The sequence below is a fragment of the Cherax quadricarinatus genome, chromosome 91 (genome assembly GCF_038502225.1).
Source record: "Cherax quadricarinatus isolate ZL_2023a chromosome 91, ASM3850222v1, whole genome shotgun sequence".
NCBI lineage: Eukaryota > Metazoa > Arthropoda > Malacostraca > Decapoda > Parastacidae > Cherax > Cherax quadricarinatus.
Window position 1 is genome coordinate 1,874,067 of NC_091382.1, and position 19,700 is coordinate 1,893,766.

Sequence of the window (19,700 nt, forward strand, 5' to 3'; positions counted from 1 at the left end):
GAGTTACTGTATTTCATAGTCAATCTGGGTATTCCTAGCAGAAGAGTACATCAGCTAATAATTCCGAAGTCACTAGTAAATGTAGCCCTGCAGCTGGTTCATGATATGCCAGGTGTTGCATACCTTGGTATGGATCATTTTGTAAAACAGGCCAGAATAAAATACTTTTGGCCTCACAGGGCAACTGACATCTCTGAATATGTTAAGAAATGTAGTGTTTGCATGCAGCATACAGGAAATGTTAGTGGTCCTAATCCAATCCAGGTATATCCCACTACTAGCGAACCTTGGGAAAGAGTTGCGCTTAATTTGTTGACTAATTTTCTGTGTTCCCGCCAGGGCAGTAAGCATCTGTGTATTATGATAGACCATTTCACCAAATATTGTGAGTTAGTTCCTATAGCAGATAAAGACTGTTTAGACATTAGCTAAAGCTTTTAAGGAATGCATAATCTGCAGGCATACTAACTACTCCTGAGTCCCTTGTAACATATAACAGAGATGAATTCTGCAATGAGATTCTTGAAAAGTTGTGTACTTTGTACAAGATCTCTAAAGTTAACTGTTATCCCTCAACAAATTGCCAGCAGTGGTTTAGCTGAAAGATCTAATAAAAAGGCGCTTAATGTGTTGAGAGCAACTATTGATCCCAACAGTACAACCTGGGATGAAGTTATACCTGATGTTCAGTGTGCCATTTATTTTGCTTACAATGCTTCAGTAGGTGATACCCCACATTATGCATTGTATGGTGTAGATAAGTGCTTGCTGTATGAATTGTTATATTCCACCCTTAAACCAAATTATAATGCAAATGATTTTGTAGCGACTTGTTCCAGCTTAACTCAAAGTGTCTTCAGAAGAATCTGAGAAGCGCTTCATAAGTCAACAGCAGGATTTGCAAGAGTTACAAACACTCAATCAAAGCCAACTAAAATTAAAGTAGGCTGGAGAGTTCTTTCTTCTTTCTTTCAACGTACCGGCCGTATCCCACTGAGGTGGGGTGGCCCAAAAGAAAAAACGAAAGTTTCGCCTTTTAAATTTAGTAATATACAGTGGACCCCTGCATAACGATTACCTCCGAATGCGACCAATTATGTAAGTGTATTTATGTAAGTGCGTTTGTACGTGTATGTTAGGGGGTCTGAAATGGACTAATCTACTTCACAATATTTCTTATGGGAACAAATTCGGTCAGTACTGGCACCTGAACATACTTCTGGAGTGAAAAAATATCGTTAACCGGGGGTCCACTGTATACAGGAGAAGGGGTTACTAGTCCCTTGCTCCCAGCATTTTAGTCACCTCTTATGACATGCATGGCTTAGGGAAGAATAATTCTGTTCCACTTCCCCATGGAGATAAGAGGAAATAGATAAGAACAAGAACTAGAAAGAAAATAGAAGAAAGCCCAGAGGAGTATGTATATATATGCTTGTACATGTATGTGTAGTGTGACCTAAGTGTAAGTAGAAGTAGCAAGACGTACCTGAAATCTTGCATGTTTGTGAAACATAAAAAAGGTCACCAGCAATCCTACCATCATGTAAAACAATTACTGTACAACCATATGTTCCACCGTGGCCAAGAAAAAAGAAATCAAGGATGCTGTTGTTGCAAAGGGGGTAAATACATATGCTGACAAAAATGAGATCACCAGTACTCGAAGAGGTTGAGAAGTTATTATTGGTGTGGATACCCGAGAAACAATTAGCAGGAGATAGTATTATGACATCGATTATTTGTGAAAAGGCTAGGCAGTTGCACGACAATCTGGTAAAGAAATTGCCTGCAAATAATGGTGATGTGAGTGAATTTAAGGCCAGCAAAGGTTGGTTTGAGAGATTTAAGAACCGTAGTGGCATACACAGTGTGGTAAGGCATGGTGAGGCTGCCAGTTCGGACCACAAAGCGGCTGAAAAATATGTGCATGAATTCAAGGAGTACATATAGGCTAAAGGACTGAAACCTGAACAAGTGTTCAATTGTGATGAAACAGGCCTCTTTTGGAAGAAAATGCCAAAGAGGACCTACATTACACAGGAGGAAAAGGCACTGCCAGGACACAAGCTTATGAAAGACAAGCTGACGCTCATGTTCTGTGCTAATGCTAGTAGAGATTTCAAAGTGAAGCCGTTACTAGTGTACCATTCTGAAAATCCCAGAGTGTTCAGGAAAAACAATGTCATGAAGAGTAAATTTTGTGTTTTGGAAATCTAATAGTAAGGCATGGGTCACGAGGGACATTTTCGTCAAGTGGTTCAATGAAGTGTTTGGCCCTAGTGTGAAGAATTACCTCCTGGAGAAGAAATTGGATCTCAAGTGCCTCCTAGTAATGGACAATGCACCTGCTCATCCTCCAAACTTGGATGACTTAATTTTCGAAGAGTTTGGGTTCATCACAGTAAAGTTCTTGCCCCCGAATACCACTCCTCTCCTCCAGCCCATGGACCAGCAGGTCATTGCAAACTTTAAAAAACTCTACACCAAAGCAATGTTTCAAAGGTGCTTGAATGTGACCTCAGACACTCACTTGACCCTAAGAGATTTTTGGAGAGAACACTTCAGCATCCTCCATTGCATAATCCTTATAGGTACGGCTTGGGAGGGAGTGACTACCAGGACTTTGAACTCTGATTGGAGAAAACTGTGGCCAGATTGTGTCGACAAGAGGGATTTTGAAGGGTTTGGGGCTGACCCTGATGAGCCTATGTCTGTTGTTAAATCTATTGTGGCACTGGGGAGTTCCATGGGGTTGGATGTGAGTTTGGAGGATGTGGAAGAGTTGGTGGAAGACCACAACAAAGAGCTCACCACTGAGGAGATGCAAGAGCTTCAGCAGGAAGACCAACAGATCGCAGCTCAGAATCTTGCTGCAGAGGAGGAGGAAGAGAGATGGAAGAAGGTGCCTTCTTCAGAAATTAAGGAGATATTTGAAATGTGGGGTAAGATGGAAAGATTTATGGAGAAACATCACCCTGACAAGGTTGTTGCAAGCCATATCAGCAACTTGTACAGTGACAAAGTCTTGGCCCATTTTAGGGAAGTGTTAAAGAGATGCCAGAAACAGAGCTCTCTGGACAGTTATTTTGTGAGACAGGACTCCAGTGACTCTCAAGCTGGTCCTAGTGGCATTAAGAAACAGAGAAGAGAAGTAACCCCAGAAAAAGCAATTGGTACCCGAGGTGTTGATGGAAGGGGATTCCCCTTCCAAACTGTAAATACTCCAATCTCTCTTCTCCTCCAGTCTTCCATACACTAAGAAGAATCACCAATAAAGGTAAGTGTTATGCTGTTAATGTTTCATTCATCATGTGCCATTGTATTGTTTATGTACTACATCCATATTTCATGTAAAATTTTTTTTTTGTTTTAATACTTCTGGGTGTCAGGAACGGATTAATTGTATTTATATTATTTCTTATGGGGAAAATTGATTCGAAAATCATAGATTTCGATAATAGTAACACCTCCAAGAATGGGTTAATTACGATAAACGAGGGACTACTGTACTACTGTATTCTCAAAATGATACCAAAGCTGAATGTGGCATAATTATAGGCTTCTTCCTTCATGCCCTCTGAATCTTCAGTAGTGAATTCCTTGAGGAAGAATGATCTTTCATCAAACACGTACAGTAAGTCCTCACTTAACGTCATTGATAAGCTCTTGGAAACTGCGACTTTAAGCGAAACAATGTATAATGAAACCAATTTTACCATAGGCTAATCGATATAAACACCAAGGGTGCACAGTGCACCTTTAGCATTCATTGCAATGGTTAAGTCATGGAATAAATGTTTGCATAGCAAAAATTGTAAGGAGTAAGTAAGCAAGTTTATTCAGATATACACAAATACAGTTACATAGAATTATCATACACAGCAGCATATGTGTAGAGAACCTAGGATAACCCAAAAAAAATCAGACAGAGTGACTTATTTCCATTGGGGTCCTCCTACCAGCCAGCAGTTCAACAATGAACATGGAAAACTCCACAGATCATGGCCCTGGTCAGACATCAATTTTTCTTCTCATCAACGTTATAATGAAATGACATTAAGCGAGGACTTACTGTAATTTCTAAACTTCACTATCCTCATCACTTCATTAGAGACTGCAGATGCCGTGCATATAACATTAACTCACCCAGACAAGTTACTGCTGAGAGGAGATACATAGTCCTCCCTACTAATTCTGTTGCCAAACACGTTTCCAACATCTTTTTCAATACCACATTCTTAGTATCTATCTCCATATCCACCAACATCAAAGACATCATCAGTATGTGACACCACAAAGTTCAATCCCTTCCAACAATTGCAACCAATTATACATGGGCGACATCCAGACAAAATGAAACATATTTTAGAACACCAGTACGCAAGCAGATTGAATGATTTAAGGAACACCTGCATTAAACACCGAAACTTCCACAACCATTTAATCAACTACAGAGACGCAAGACTCATCGCCAGGGTAGAAGACTCTCAGTCTCGCAGGATCTTGGAATTATCTATCATCTGTATATCCAACAATTTCAACCAGATCAACAACTTTTACATAGCTAAACCCCCTTGCAAGGACACTTCTTCATCATCTGATATAGCAACAAACCTACTGGCCCATGCCAGGAGGGTCCTTCTCAAATCCAACCTCTTCTCAGCAATCAACTTCAGCATTCCTCACCTGACCCTTCACGTCACTGTGCTCCCGAAACTACTCAAGATGGCAAGGGTTACACCAATACATAAAGGTGGTGACCCTACAGACTTAAACAACTATAGGCCAATATCTAACTTACCATTGCTATCCAAAATCTTTGAGAAACTCGTGCACAGGAGACTGGATTCATTTATAACGGCTCAAAACATACTCACCCCCTGCCAATTTGGATTCAGGAAAAATAAAAGCACTAATGATGCAATCATAAAAATGCTAGATCTGCTTTACACAGCATTGGAAAATAAGGAATATCCACTAGGAATTTTTATTGACCTAAGAAAAGCTTTTGACACAGTAGACCACGACATCCTACTCCACAAACTTGATCATTACGGTATAAGAGGCCATGCGCTTGCTTATTTCAAATCTTACATTACTAATAGGTATCAGTATGTCACCATTAAAGACACAGCATCAGCAACACGGCCACTTGATACTGGAGTTCCGCAGGGAAGTGTCCTTGGTCCCCTGCTCTTCCTCATATACATCAATGACCTTCCAAACGTATCCCAACACCTGAAACCCATTCTCTTTGCTGATGACACGACTTATGTCATCTCTCACCCTAATCTTGCCACCCTCAACACCATTGTGAATGAGGAGCTGATTAAAATATCGACTTGGATGACAGCCAATAAACTTACGCTTAACACTGACAAAACTTACTATATTATGTTAGGTAGCAGAGCAGGAGATGCACAAATTAACATTAAGATTGACAACACTCTAATTACCAGAAATAATGGGGGAAAATTCCTAGGCTTATACCTTGACAACAACCTGAATTTCAGCACCCATATCCAGCATATAACCAAAAAAGTATCCAAAACGGTTGGGATCCTCTCCAAGATACGATACTACGTGCCGCAAAATGCCCTTCTCACACTATACCACTCACTTATTTATCCATACCTCACCTATGCTATTTGTGCTTGGGGATCAACTGCAGCAACACACCTAAAGCCAATAATAACCCAACAAAAAGCTGCAGTAAGAATAATCACTAAATCCCATCCCTGGCAACACACCCCCCCACTCTTCATAGACCTAAACTTACTCCCAGTTCAGTACATCCACACTTACTACTGTGCAATCTACATCTACAGGGCCTTAAACTCTAATATCAACCTTGACCTAAAACGCTTTCTTGATAGTTGTGACAGAACCCACAGGCATAACACCAGACACAAACATCTCTACGACATTCCCCGTGTCCGACTAAACCTTTACAAAAATTCAATGTATGTCAAAGGCCCTAAAATCTAGAATACCCTACCTGAGAACTCTAGAACTGCAGACACATTCATCACCTTCAAAACTACCATTAGAAAACATCTTATCTCCCTGATACACCCCGTCAACTAACTACACGAATACCACCTGGTGGTTCACACTTACACTCACTCACTCATTTGACCATAAACAGAAATATTAATCTCAATCTTAAAATAATGAATCCTGTGATACTCCAATACTGAAACTATGTACTGTGCCAAAACAAAAGCATTCACATTGCTAAACTCACAAACTCGTATTTAGTCACTTAGCCATAATACCAACTTACCTCATAATTTGTAATATTTTACAATTAAGAATAAAACTAAGTCTGCCCGAAATGCCTAGCCATGCTAAGCGTTCTAGTGGTACACGCTGTAATCACAATTTTACTACATGTAAACCACACAATAACCAAATTTCTGTAAACTCAGCATTGTAATCCTTATAGAGAATAAACTTTGAATTTGAATTTGAATTTGAATTTGAATTCATATACTCCACTCAGGTAGATATGTTTGTGACTTGACAAAGTCCACTGTGTGGGCAAAACATAGTTAATAAAGAATAGAATTATAGTGCATTTGTCTTATTTCGTTCTTGGCATGGGTTATTAGGATTATCTTGAGTGGGGACCAGTTCCATGTGGCATTCCATGAGGATCAGTTTTAGGCCCACTGTTGTTCATAATATACATTAATGACCTTGATGAGGGAATAACTAGCGATATGAGCAAATTTGCTGAAGACACGAAAATAGGAAGGATACCCGATTCAGAGGAAGGTGTCACTGAACTTCAAGAGGATTTAGACAACCTCATGTCATGGTCAGAAAAGTGGAAAATGCAGTTCAATGTTGATAAGTGCAAAGTCCTGGAGCTCGGGAATGTAAATAACCCAAGCACTTATAAGCTAAATAATAGAGACCTTGGTCATACAGAATGCAAAAAGGACTTGGGAGTTACGTAAGCAAGAGCCTGAAGCCAGGAGAGCAATGCCTAAGCGTACATAACAAGACAAGCAGATTACATGTACTGGTATTTATATTAAGCAACGGAAGTCCAGAGTTTAAATTACATTTCTACACATCATTAGTAAGGCCTCACTTAGACTATGCAGCTCAGTTCTGATCTCCATATTACAGAATGGATATAAATTTGTTTGAGAACATTCAGAGAAGAATGATAAAATTAATCCACTGCAAAAGAAATCTTCCTTACGAAGAAATATTGAAATCCTGTAAACTACGTACATTCTCTTCTAAGATGAAGAATGAGGGGAGACATGAATGAAATTCATAAGTGGAAGATGGGCATAAATAAAGGTGATATAAGCAGTGGCGGCTCGCCCATAGGAGCTGCAGAGCTGCTGTCCCCCCAGATGCTCACTGCCAGATGTATGACTTCATCAACCTTACACTAAAATAATTTGCAAGTACGATAATATAGGTATTACTGGTGTTACATCTGGCAGCGAGGAGCTGCAGCCCCCCCATTCTACGTTGTAAGATCTTCTGACGAGACTGGTATATCCTTATGACTTCTCATAAGGATATTCCAGCCTTCCTGCCTGTGTTTTAGATTCTTTAAAACTACGGTGCTCTTCATCAACTCCAAAGCTGAGGGACTGATTACCTCATCTTTCTGAACTCCAAGGCTGAGGGACTGATGACTTCGTCTTGTTAGTGGCTTTCTTTTGTGCTTACCAATATGTATTTTAATACGTGTAAACTACTGCAGAAAGAAACAGTTCTACTGTCTTCCCATTACGTCCTTGTATTTTTATTAATGAAGCCACTGGATGGCCAAACGTCTACAAGATACCCAGATGTACATGTGTTTAATACTTCAAGATAGTCTATCTCCTTATAATAATAATTTACTACAAGTACATGTACAAGGTACACAGACCATAACTGACATCAATGACATTACTATATAGAAAGACCCTCGTTAAATTTAATTTCAAATTCATTTATTTCTTTGCAAGTAGTACATTGAGATTATATTTTTACAATGATTGGTTGCAGTGTAAAAATAACCTCTATTACGCCTTGGTATTATGGGCTGACTTAATGGCTTACTGACTACTTATCACTAAAGAAATTATCACGAGTCATACAGTAGTGCTATTAATAATAAGTGAATCTAATTTATACAAACCAAAGGATATATTCATGTATTCAAAATTGCTTTTTATGAAACATGATTCAGGAGTAGTTTACAGTATGAGACTCCTTCAATTTGGTGAAGGGTAATACTGGTTTTGGTAGGTATGCATACTTCTATGTGGTAATATGTCAATATATGACCTTGGTTGTCTAGTTATGAAGTTTTAAGATTCAGGTAACTGGTAGATTTATTGGTAGTGTTAAATACTGAGTATTGAGTATTTAGAAATGTTGAGCATTTCCCACAAATTAGGTCAGTTTTGTCCCAGGATGCGACCTACACCAGTCCACTAACACCCAGGTACCCATTTTTCTGATGGGTGAACAGGGACAGGGTCAGCAGGTGTCTAATGGAGAGCCTTCAAAAACTGAACAATGCTTGCCAAAGTGAACTTCATCAAGATTCACTCATTGTGAACAAGACCACACAACGTTCACTAAACATTGTTCATAAGACCACACAACGTTCACTAAACATTGTTCATAAGACCACACAACGTTCACTAAACATTGTTCATAAGACCACACAACGTTCACTAAACATTGTTCATAAGACCACACAACGTTCACTAAACATTGTTCATAAGACCACACAACGTTCACTAAACATTGTTCATAAGACCACACAACGTTCACTAAACATTGTTCATAAGACCACACAACGTTCACTAAACATTGTGAACAAGACCACACGACGTTCACTAAACATTGTTCATAAGACCACACAACGTTCACTAAACATTGTGAACAAGACCACACAACGTTCACTAAACATTGTTCATAAGACCACACAACGTTCACTAAACATTGTTCATAAGACCACACAACGTTCACTAAACATTGTTCATAAGACCACACAACGTTCACTAAACATTGTTCATAAGACCACACAACGTTCACTAAACATTGTTCATAAGACCACACAACGTTCACTAAACATTGTTCATAAGACCACACAACGTTCACTAATTATTATTATTATAATCAAAAAGAAGCGCTAAGCCACAAGGACTATACAGCGCTGCAGGGCAGGAAGGAAGCGAGGGCATCAGGTGGCAAAAGGGAGATGGATGAGCAACAGGTTACGGATAACAGCGGGGCAGTGGATGGTGAAAGGGTAAAGGGCAGCAAGAGACTGAACCAGAAAGGGCTGAGGGGAGTGCGAAAAGTATCATCAGAGTTTGTGGAGTAAATCAGTCGTTGTCAAGAAGTCAATGAGAGAGTCAGGATTAAAGGAGGGTCCATCAGCAAGAAGGGAAGGTAAAGAGAGAGTAGGAGAACGAAGACGACGTTGGAGGTAAATTCTGCGTGCTCGTTGACAGAGAGGGCAGTCTAACAGAATGTGGCTAATCGATACTGGAACTTGACACTGCTCACAGAGAGGAACAGGGTGCCTCTCCATGAGATACCCATGAGTAAGACGAGTGTGGCCAATGCGAAGGCGGGAGAGAGTGGTCTCCCAACCTCGGCACTGATGACAAGAAGACGGCCAGTAACCTATGCTCGGTTTAATAGAATGAAGTTTGTTACCGAGCAGAGTTGACCAACGTTGTTGCCAACGGGTGCGAAGGTGGGTAGCTATTGCAGCAAAATAGTCCAGAAATGGAACACCTCGATAGGAAATTGGTAGGTCATATACTGCTGACCGCGCAGCAGTGTCTGCCTGTTCATTGCCCTGTACGTCGACATGACCAGGGACCCAACAAAAAACAATATCTTTATGTTTGGTAGAGATACGGCGTAGCCAAAGTTGGATACGGAGAACTAGGGGATGAGATGTATCAAATTTTCGTATAGCTTGTAGAGCACTAAGGGAGTCTGAGACTACTACAAATGATGACACAGGCATAGATGCGATACGAATAAGTGCTGCAAGAATGGCATACAGTTCAGCAGTAAAAATGCTAGCTGAAGATAGTAAATGCCCTCGTACGACGCTGTCCGGAAACACTGCTGCGAATCCGACGCCGTCTGAAGACTTAGAGCCATCTGTGTACACAGCGGTGGCATGAGAATGGGAGTGGAAGTGATCAAGAAAAAGAGAGCGGGAAGCCACCGTAGGCAGTTGAGCTTTCGAGCAAGGGAGTGAGAAAGAACAGACCCGAACAGCTGGAACTTCCCAGGGGGGTAGGGAAAAGTGAGATGCTACATGAACATATAAAGGTGGTAACTGAAGGGAAGACAAGAGTGAAAGTAGGCGAAGAGAAAAGGGATGGAGCAAACGGGCGGCGAACGAATAAAGAATGTCTACTAATATCGGTGACCATTCTATAAATGGAAGGATTGTGTAGATCGTGAGAGCGTACATAGTAACGAAGGCAATGGGCATCACGGCGATCAGACAAGGATGGAACATTTGCTTCTGTATAAAGGCTCTCAACAGGGGAAGAGCGAAAAGCACCAAGGCACAAACGTAAGCCTTGGTGATGGATAGAGTTAAGGCTAGAGAGAGTAGCAGGAGAGGCCGCGGAATAAATCTGGTCACCATAATCGAGTTTCGATAAAACGAGGGCTGAATGTAGGCGAAGCAGAGTTCGACGATCAGCTCCCCAGGAAAGATGAGCAAGGGTTTTAAGAAGGTTTAGCCGGCTGTGACAAGTTGCCTTCAGAGAGGTAATGTGAGGTTTCCAGGTTAACCGACGGTCAAAGAGAAGGCCTAGAAACCTGACTGTATCACGTTCGGGGATACGGGAGCCATAGAGATACAAAGGATGATCGGAGATAACAGAGCGTCTAGTGAAAGTAATTTGGTGAGTTTTGGTACTTGAAAATTTAAACCCATGTGTGGTGGCCCAAGTGGAAACACGGTCGACCGCATGCTGGAGAGAAACTGCAATAAGGTGACAGTCAGCGCCTGCACAAGCAATAGCGAAGTCATCAACATAGAGTGATGACCAAATATTGGGTGGAAGAACAGAGGCCAAATCATTTATAGCAAGGAGAAAAAGTGTTGTGCTTAGAACACATCCCTGAGGGACACCTTCAGCTTGGACGAAGTCCGGGGAAAGAACATTATTGACTCGAACACGGAAATGTCTGTCAGTTAAAAAGTTCTTAAGGAAGGATGGTAGATTGCCTCGGAGGCCTAAGGAATGGGCCTGGGCCAAAATATTATACCTCCAAGTTGTGTCATATGCCTTCTCAAGGTCAAAAAATATGGCAATAACTGAGTGATTATTCGCAAAGGCATTACGAACATACGTATCCAAGCGTAGTAAGGGGTCTATGGTAGAACGACCCTTACGAAAGCCATATTGACTAGCGGAGAGACTGTTGTGAGTCTCTAAATACCACATTAAACGTCGATTTACGAGGCGTTCCATCACTTTGCAAACTGCACTTGTAAGAGCGATGGGGCGATAGTGGGAGGCATCATGTCCTGTAGTACCCGGTTTGCGGAAAGGGAGAACAATGGCAGATTTCCACAGCTGGGGAAGAACTCCTTGTGCCCAAATAAGATTGAAGAGGTGTAAGAGGACTACAAGGGCTGACCGATGTAAATGTTGTAACATACGAATATGAATGTCATCAGGCCCAGCTGCCGATGATCGGCAAGCTGAGAGCGTTGCCTCCAGTTCTTGAAGTGTAAAAGGCACATTATACTGTTCTTCTCCGAGAGAAGAAAAGTCCAAGGGTACTAACTCTCTGGCAGACTTTGAGGAAAGAAACGAGGGGCATAGATGGAGCCCTCGGGAAATACGGACCAGATGTGTGCCAAGTTCAATGGCAACGTCGAGAGGGTTTGCTATATCAACACCAGTGACCCGTAGAACAGGAGCCGGGTCAGGAGAGTATTTACCACTCAATTTCCTCACTTTTTTCCAGACTGCACTCATAGAAGAAGCAGAGGTGATGGTGGAAACATAGTCTCGCCAACAAGTGCGTTTAGCTTCACGGATGACACGGCGAGCGATCGCACGCTTCTGCTTAAAATCAACAAGTCTCTCAGCGGTTCTATTGTACCGGTACCTGCCCCATGCAGCACGTTTCAAACGTACTGCACGAGCACAAGCAGGAGACCACCAAGGCACGCACTTCTGAGAATGCCTGCCTGAGGTTTGGGGTATAGAATGAGAAGCTGCGGTATAAACTGATGTCGAGAAGATGTGTAGGAGCTCATCAATGGAGGATGAAGAAGGAACCTCACTAAAAGCAGTGAGGTGTGAGTAAAGATCCCAATTTGCCCGATCAAATTGCCAGCGAGGGCTACGGAAAGGTGGTGAATAGGAAGGAGAAGTAAGAATGATCGGAAAATGATCGCTGTCATGTAAGTCTGGTAGAACAGACCAGGTGAAGTCTAGTGCAGTGGAGGAAGAGCAGACTGATAGATCGATGCAAGAGAGAGTATGAGTACGAGGATCAAAATGGGTGGGAGTACCCGTATTTAAAACATGGAGGGGGTGAGAGGCAAGAAAAGCCTCCAACTGAATGCCACGTGAGTCACAATGAGACCCCCCCCAGAGGAAATGGTGGGCATTAAAATCACCAAGTAACAGAAGTGGTGGTGGTAAGGATGAAACAAGAAAGGCAAAGTCTGGGATAGAAAATGCTCGAGAAGGAGAGAGATATAAAGAACATATTGTAAACCACTTATTCAAGTGGATACGGGCTGCAGTGTAATGCAGCGAGGTATGGACAAATAGTTGACAGTACGGAATATCATTGCGTAGAAGAAGGGCACTTTCATTAAAGGTCCCATCTGAGAAAGGATCCGAAGAATACAATAAATTATAGCCTGAGATAGGTTGGAAAACAGCCGAGTGTAATTTTGGTTCTTGTAAGCAAGCACCAACAGGGGAAAACCTGGAAAGCAACATCTGAAGCTCACCCCGATTACCCCTGAGGCCGCGGATATTCCACTGTAAATAGGCCATGATTGGCGATGAAGAAAATATCAGGAATCTGTAGGTAAAGGCACCTACGGACTAGAGGGGTTAGAAAAGTCAACGTGTGGTGGCATTGGAAGATGTTCAAGTAGCGAAGGAACGGAGCGTTGCGAAGAATGGGGTTGTGAAGATGGAGGAGAGGGAAGAGAAGGAACAGGAAGTGAATCAGTGTCCATTGAAGGTTTAGTCTCTGCAATATATTCTGAAATGGCTTCAAGTGTTTCTGAATTCAAAGATGTATGGGAAACCATATTGGAGATAGGAGGAGGAGGGTGAGTAAAGATTGGGACAGTAATGGACTGTACCAAAGTAGAGGGGGAGGGAAAAGTGTAAGGGACTGGAGATGAAGTGTGGGGGGGGACAGAAGAGGTAGAAACCTGGGAGGTGACAGAAGAGGGAGAAACTTGGGAGGGGACGGGGGTGGAAGGCATAGTACGAGGAGGAGGGTGAATCTCCACACTTGTAATAGAGCCAGAGAGAGGGGAAGAACTAGGTACAGAGACTGGAAAGGTAAAGTGTGGAGGTGGAAGAAGGGAAGGAAGGGGCAAAGAAGATTTGAGCAATGTGGATTTTTTGGACTTCTGAGTAGAGGGGCGATTGGTATTAGGTGTCGTACGAGGTCTTGTCGATACTGGGGCTTGTGAGGAAGGACGCGAAGATGTGAGAACAGACTGAGTTGTAGTCGGGACGTCAGAGCCAAGGACAGCAAAAGGATTAGATGCCGTAGTGGCTATGGGAGGGGTAACAACAGAGGAGGCTGCAGAAGATGGGACCCCAGAAGTGGGGGGGCGTTTGGAAACACGAGAATAAGAAACACGGGGTAGTCTCCCTTGGAGGCGGAGATGAGTAACTGCCATAGCATAAGGGAGACCTTCTGCCTCTTTGAGGCAACGGATTTCACGTTCATTTAAGTAGACCTGGCAACGGCGGGAGTACGAAGGGTGAGCTTCATTACAATTAAGGCAAGATGGAGGTTGACTGCAAGATGTATTAGAATGGTCGTCGGCACCACAGACTGGGCATTCGGCCATAGATCTGCAATATTTCGCTGGGTGACCAAAACGCCAGCAATTTCTACATTGTTGCGGTGTAGGTATCACCTTTCGAACTTGTAACCGATGTCCCGCGACATATACAGAGGACGGGAGTTCTCGGCTGTCAAAAGTTAAACGAGCCACATTGCAAGGGTAACGTCTCCGCCCCCGGGCAGGAAGGACATAAGTGTCTACTTTGAGGATTGGGAGATCCTGGAGTTCCAGCTGTTCAAAAATGTCATTGCCACATGACTGGAAATTCTGTTGGACTATGGTATGGGGCAGAATGACAGTACCACTACAAGAATTGAGAGAAAGATGTTTTTCAATAGTGATAGGAGTAGTATCGATATTCGAAAGGAGAGAAAGATCATGAGCTTGGGTAGCATTCTGGACAGTGACGATGCGCGTACCGCTCTTGAGAGCGTGAAATGAAATATCTCTGCCAACATGACGCAGGAGCGCTTTGGCAATACTATGGTCAGAAAGGTAGGCAGAAGAAGAAGTTGGTCTTAAAGTAAAGAATTTAGTCCATTGTGTGGTCCGAAACTGAGCGTGGAGAGGGAGTGCTTGACGTGTCGGTCGTTTCCGAGTAGAATGGGAAGGTAACGACGGAGCATCATCAGGAGATTGACGTTGGCGTTTAGGAGTAGGACCGGAGTTGGTCCGGCAGGAAATGGGTGGGCGATTCGAAAATTGCCGTACCGTAGAGGGAGAAGCCGGAAGCATAGTCAAAGGAGAGCGGAGTTCAGACAAATCGAAGGAGTCAGTCGAAGCCCCGGTACCTGAAGCGGGTGAGGAAACAGCACCAGCAAGAGGTACAGGGGCATCAGGAGTGTCCGAAGAGTGGTCTAAACACAAGGCAGGGTCAGAATGGGGTGCGGTATCAAGAAGGGGCCCGGGGGTAGTGGTTTCATGGACTAGGGCTGCCATGGTTAGGTTACTCCTTTGCTTTTTGTTTTTAAGAAAAAAAAAAGAAAGAAGAAAAGAAAATAAAAATAAAAAAAAGAATAAAAAAAGGGGGGAGCGGGGAGGAATAGTTCCCAGGAGGAATGAAAGGGCCGGAAATCCCCCTCCGCGCCCAAGAGGACTCGACACCGCTAGTAGCGCAGATGCAGCATGGAACCCGTGCCATACCCTACCCTTCATGCCAGTAAACCAGCAATCTGGGATAGCAACCTCACATCTGCCGAGCTACCTCGGTGGACAAAAGAGAGGGCGGCCGGATATCCGCCACAAAGCATACCTCCTTCAGCCACCACCCCCGGAATCCGAAAGGTGGCTTCCAGAGATACACCCGTCGCCCAAAAGACACCCAAAGTTACTCCGGGATACCGGAGAGGGATCGGGACATCCCTAGGCAATCCAGATTCCACGGCAAACTACGCCACCGCCAAGAAACCTCAACGGAATGGGATGGACCCCGGTGTCCTTTCCCCTACCTAGGAACTAGCGCGCCTGTGGGAGAAATCACGAAGGCTAAAAAGAGGAAGGGCAAAAGGGAGGGGTGAGGAGGAGGAGGAGGAATGGAAAAAGGGGAGGATGGGGAGGATGGGATAGGGGAGGGGAGAATGGGGGGTAATCAGGTTCGGTCTGAGGAAGAAGACCGACAGGGCTAATTCCTCAGACCAAGAGCCTCTTCACCACGCCAAGGAGCCCCCCTTGAAGAGGAACGTTCACTAAACATTGTGAACAAGACCACACAACGTTCACTAAACATTGTTCATAAGACCACACAACGTTCACTAAACATTGTGAACAAGACCACACAACGTTCACTAAACATTGTGAACAAGACCACACAACGTTCACTAAACATTGTGAACAAAACCACACAACGTTCACTAAACATTGTTCATAGGACCACACAACGTTCACTAAACATTGTTCATAAGACCACACAACGTTCACTAAACATTGTTCATAAGACCACACAACGTTCACTAAACATTGTTCATAAGACCACACAACGTTCACTAAACATTGTGAACAAGACCACACAACGTTCACTAAACATTGTTCATAAGACCACACAACGTTCACTAAACATTGTGAACAAGACCACACAACGTTCACTAAACATTGTTCATAAGACCACACAACGTTCACTAAACATTGTTCATAAGACCACACAACGTTCACTAAACATTGTTCATAAGACCACACAACGTTCACTAAACATTGTTCATAAGACCACACAACGTTCACTAAACATTGTGAACAAAACCACACAACGTTCACTAAACATTGTTCATAAGACCACACAACGTTCACTAAACATTGTTCATAAGACCACACAACGTTCACTAAACATTGTTCATAAGACCACACAACGTTCACTAAACATTGTTCATAAGACCACACAACGTTCACTAAACATTGTTCATAAGACCACACAACGTTCACTAAACATTGTTCATAAGACCACACAACGTTCACTAAACATTGTTCATAAGACCACACAACGTTCACTAAACATTGTTCATAAGACCACACAACGTTCACTAAACATTGTGAACAAAACCACACAACGTTCACTAAACATTGTTCATAAGACCACACAACGTTCACTAAACATTGTTCATAAGACCACACAACGTTCACTAAACATTGTTCATAAGACCACACAACGTTCACTAAACATTGTTCATAAGACCACACAACGTTCACTAAACATTGTTCATAAGACCACACAACGTTCACTAAACATTGTTCATAAGACCACACAACGTTCACTAAACATTGTTCATAAGACCACACAACGTTCACTAAACATTGTTCATAAGACCACACAACGTTCACTAAACATTGTTCATAAGACCACACAACGTTCACTAAACATTGTTCATAAGACCACACAACGTTCACTAAACATTGTTCATAAGACCACACAACGTTCACTAAACATTGTGAACAAGACCACACAACGTTCACTAAACATTGTGAACAAGACCACACAACGTTCACTAAACATTGTGAACAAGACCACACAACGTTCACTAAACATTGTGAACAAGACCACACAACGTTCACTAAACATTGTTCATAAGACCACACAACGTTCACTAAACATTGTTCATAAGACCACACAACGTTCACTAAACATTGTGAACAAGACCACACAACGTTCACTAAACATTGTGAACAAGACCACACAACGTTCACTAAACATTGTTCATAAGACCACACAACGTTCACTAAACATTGTTCATAAGACCACACAACGTTCACTAAACATTGTTCATAAGACCACACAACGTTCACTAAACATTGTTCATAAGACCACACAACGTTCACTAAACATTGTTCATAAGACCACACAACGTTCACTAAACATTGTTCATAAGACCACACAACGTTCACTAAACATTGTTCATAAGACCACACAACGTTCACTAAACATTGTTCATAAGACCACACAACGTTCACTAAACATTGTTCATAAGACCACACAATGTTCACTAAACATTGTTCATAAGACCACACAACGTTCACTAAACATTGTTCATAAGACCACACAACGTTCACTAAACATTGTTTACTTGGAGTTTACCTGGAGAGAGTTCCGGGGGTCAACGCCCCCGCGGCCCGATCTGTGACCAGGCCTCCTGGTGGATCAGAGCCTGATCAACCAGGCTGTTACTGCTGGCTGCACGCAAACCAACGTACGAGCCACAGCCCGGCTGGTCAGGAACCGACTTTAGGTGCTTGTCCAGTGCCAGCTTGAAGACTGCCAGGGGTCTGTTGGTAATCCCCCTTATGTATGGTGGGAGGCAGTTGAACAGTCTCGGGCCCCTGACACTTATTGTATGGTCTCTTAACGTGCTAGTGACACCCCTGCTTTTCACTGGGGGGATGTTGCATCGTCTGCCAAGTCTTTTGCTTTCGTAGTGAGTGATTTTCGTGTGCAAGTTCGGTACTAGTCCCTCTAGGATTTTCCAGGTGTATATAATCATGTATCTCTCCCTCCTGCGTTCCAGGGAATACAGGTTTAGGAACCTCAAGCGCTCCCAGTAATTGAGGTGTTTTATCTCCGTTATGCGCGCCGTGAAGGTTCTCTGTACATTTTCTAGGTCAGCAATTTCACCTGCCTTGAAAGGTGTTGTTAGTGTGCAGCAATATTCCAGCCTAGATAAAACAAGTGACCTGAAGTGTCATCATGGGCTTGGCCTCCCTAGTTTTGAAGGTTCTCATTATCCATCCTGTCATTTTTCTAGCAGATGCGATTGATACAATGTTATGGTCCTTGAAGGTGAGATCCTCCGACATAATCACTCCCAGGTCTTTGACGTTGGTGTTTCGCTCTATTTTGTGGCCAGAATTTGTTTTGTACTCTGATGAAGATTTAATTTCCTAGTGTTTACCATATCTGAGTAATTGAAATTTCTCATCGTTGAACTTCATATTGTTTTCTGCAGCCCACTGAAAGATTTGGTTGATGTCCGCCTGGAGCCTTGCAGTGTCTGCAATGGAAGACACTGTCATGCAGATTCGGGTGTCATCTGCAAAGGAAGACACGGTACTGTGGCTGACATCCTTGACTATGTCGGATATGAGGATGAGGAACAAGATGGGAGCGAGTACTGTGCCTTGTGGAACAGAGCTTTTCACCGTAGCTGCCTCGGACTTTACTCTGTTGACTACTACTACTCTGTGTTCTGTTAGTGAGGAAATTATAGATCCATCGACCGACTTTTCCTGTTATTCCTTTAGCACGCATTTTGTGCGCTATTACGCCATGGTCACACTTGTCGAAGGCTTTTGCAAAGTCTGTATATATTACATCTGCATTCTTTTTATCTTCTAGTGCATCTAGGACCTTGTCGTAGTGATCCAATAGTTGAGACAGACAGGAGTGACCTGTTCTAAACCCATGTTCCCTGGGTTGTGTAACTGATGGGTTTCTAGATGGGTGGTGATCTTGCTTCTTAGGACCCTTTCAAAGATTTTTATGTTATGGGATGTTAGTGCTATTGGTCTGTAGTTCTTTGCTGTTGCTTTACTGCCCCCTTTGTGAACAAGACCACACAACGTTCACTAATAAAAATACTGAACTTATTTAAAGTGCGAATCTGATGTGATTCCTAAGCACGCTGAACGTGCTTAGGAAATAGTGAACCTATTTACTGTCAAGACAAGTGAGGGACGTACATTTTGGGGCCCTGAAGGTTGTTACCTGGAGTATACCTGGAGAGAGTTCCGGGGGGTCAACGCCCCCGCGGCCCGGTCTGTGACCAGGCCTCATGGTGGATCAGAGCCTGATCAACCAGGCTGTTACTGCTGGCTGCACGCAATCCAACGTACGAGCCACAGCCCGGCTGGTCAGGTACCGACTTTAGGTGCTTGGTAATCCCCCTTATGTATGCTGGGGTTCTTGAAGACAGCCAGGGGTTCTTGAAGACGGCTAGGGGTTCTTGAAGACGGCCAAGGGTTCTTGAAGACAGCCAGGGGTTCTTGAAGACGGCTAGGGGTTCTTGAAGACAGCCAAGGGTTCTTGAAGACAGCCAGGGATTCTTGAAGACAGCCAGGGGTTCTTGAAGACGGCCAGGGGTTCTTGAAGACAGCCAGGGGTTCTTGAAGACAGCCAGGGGTTCTTGAAGACGGCATGATA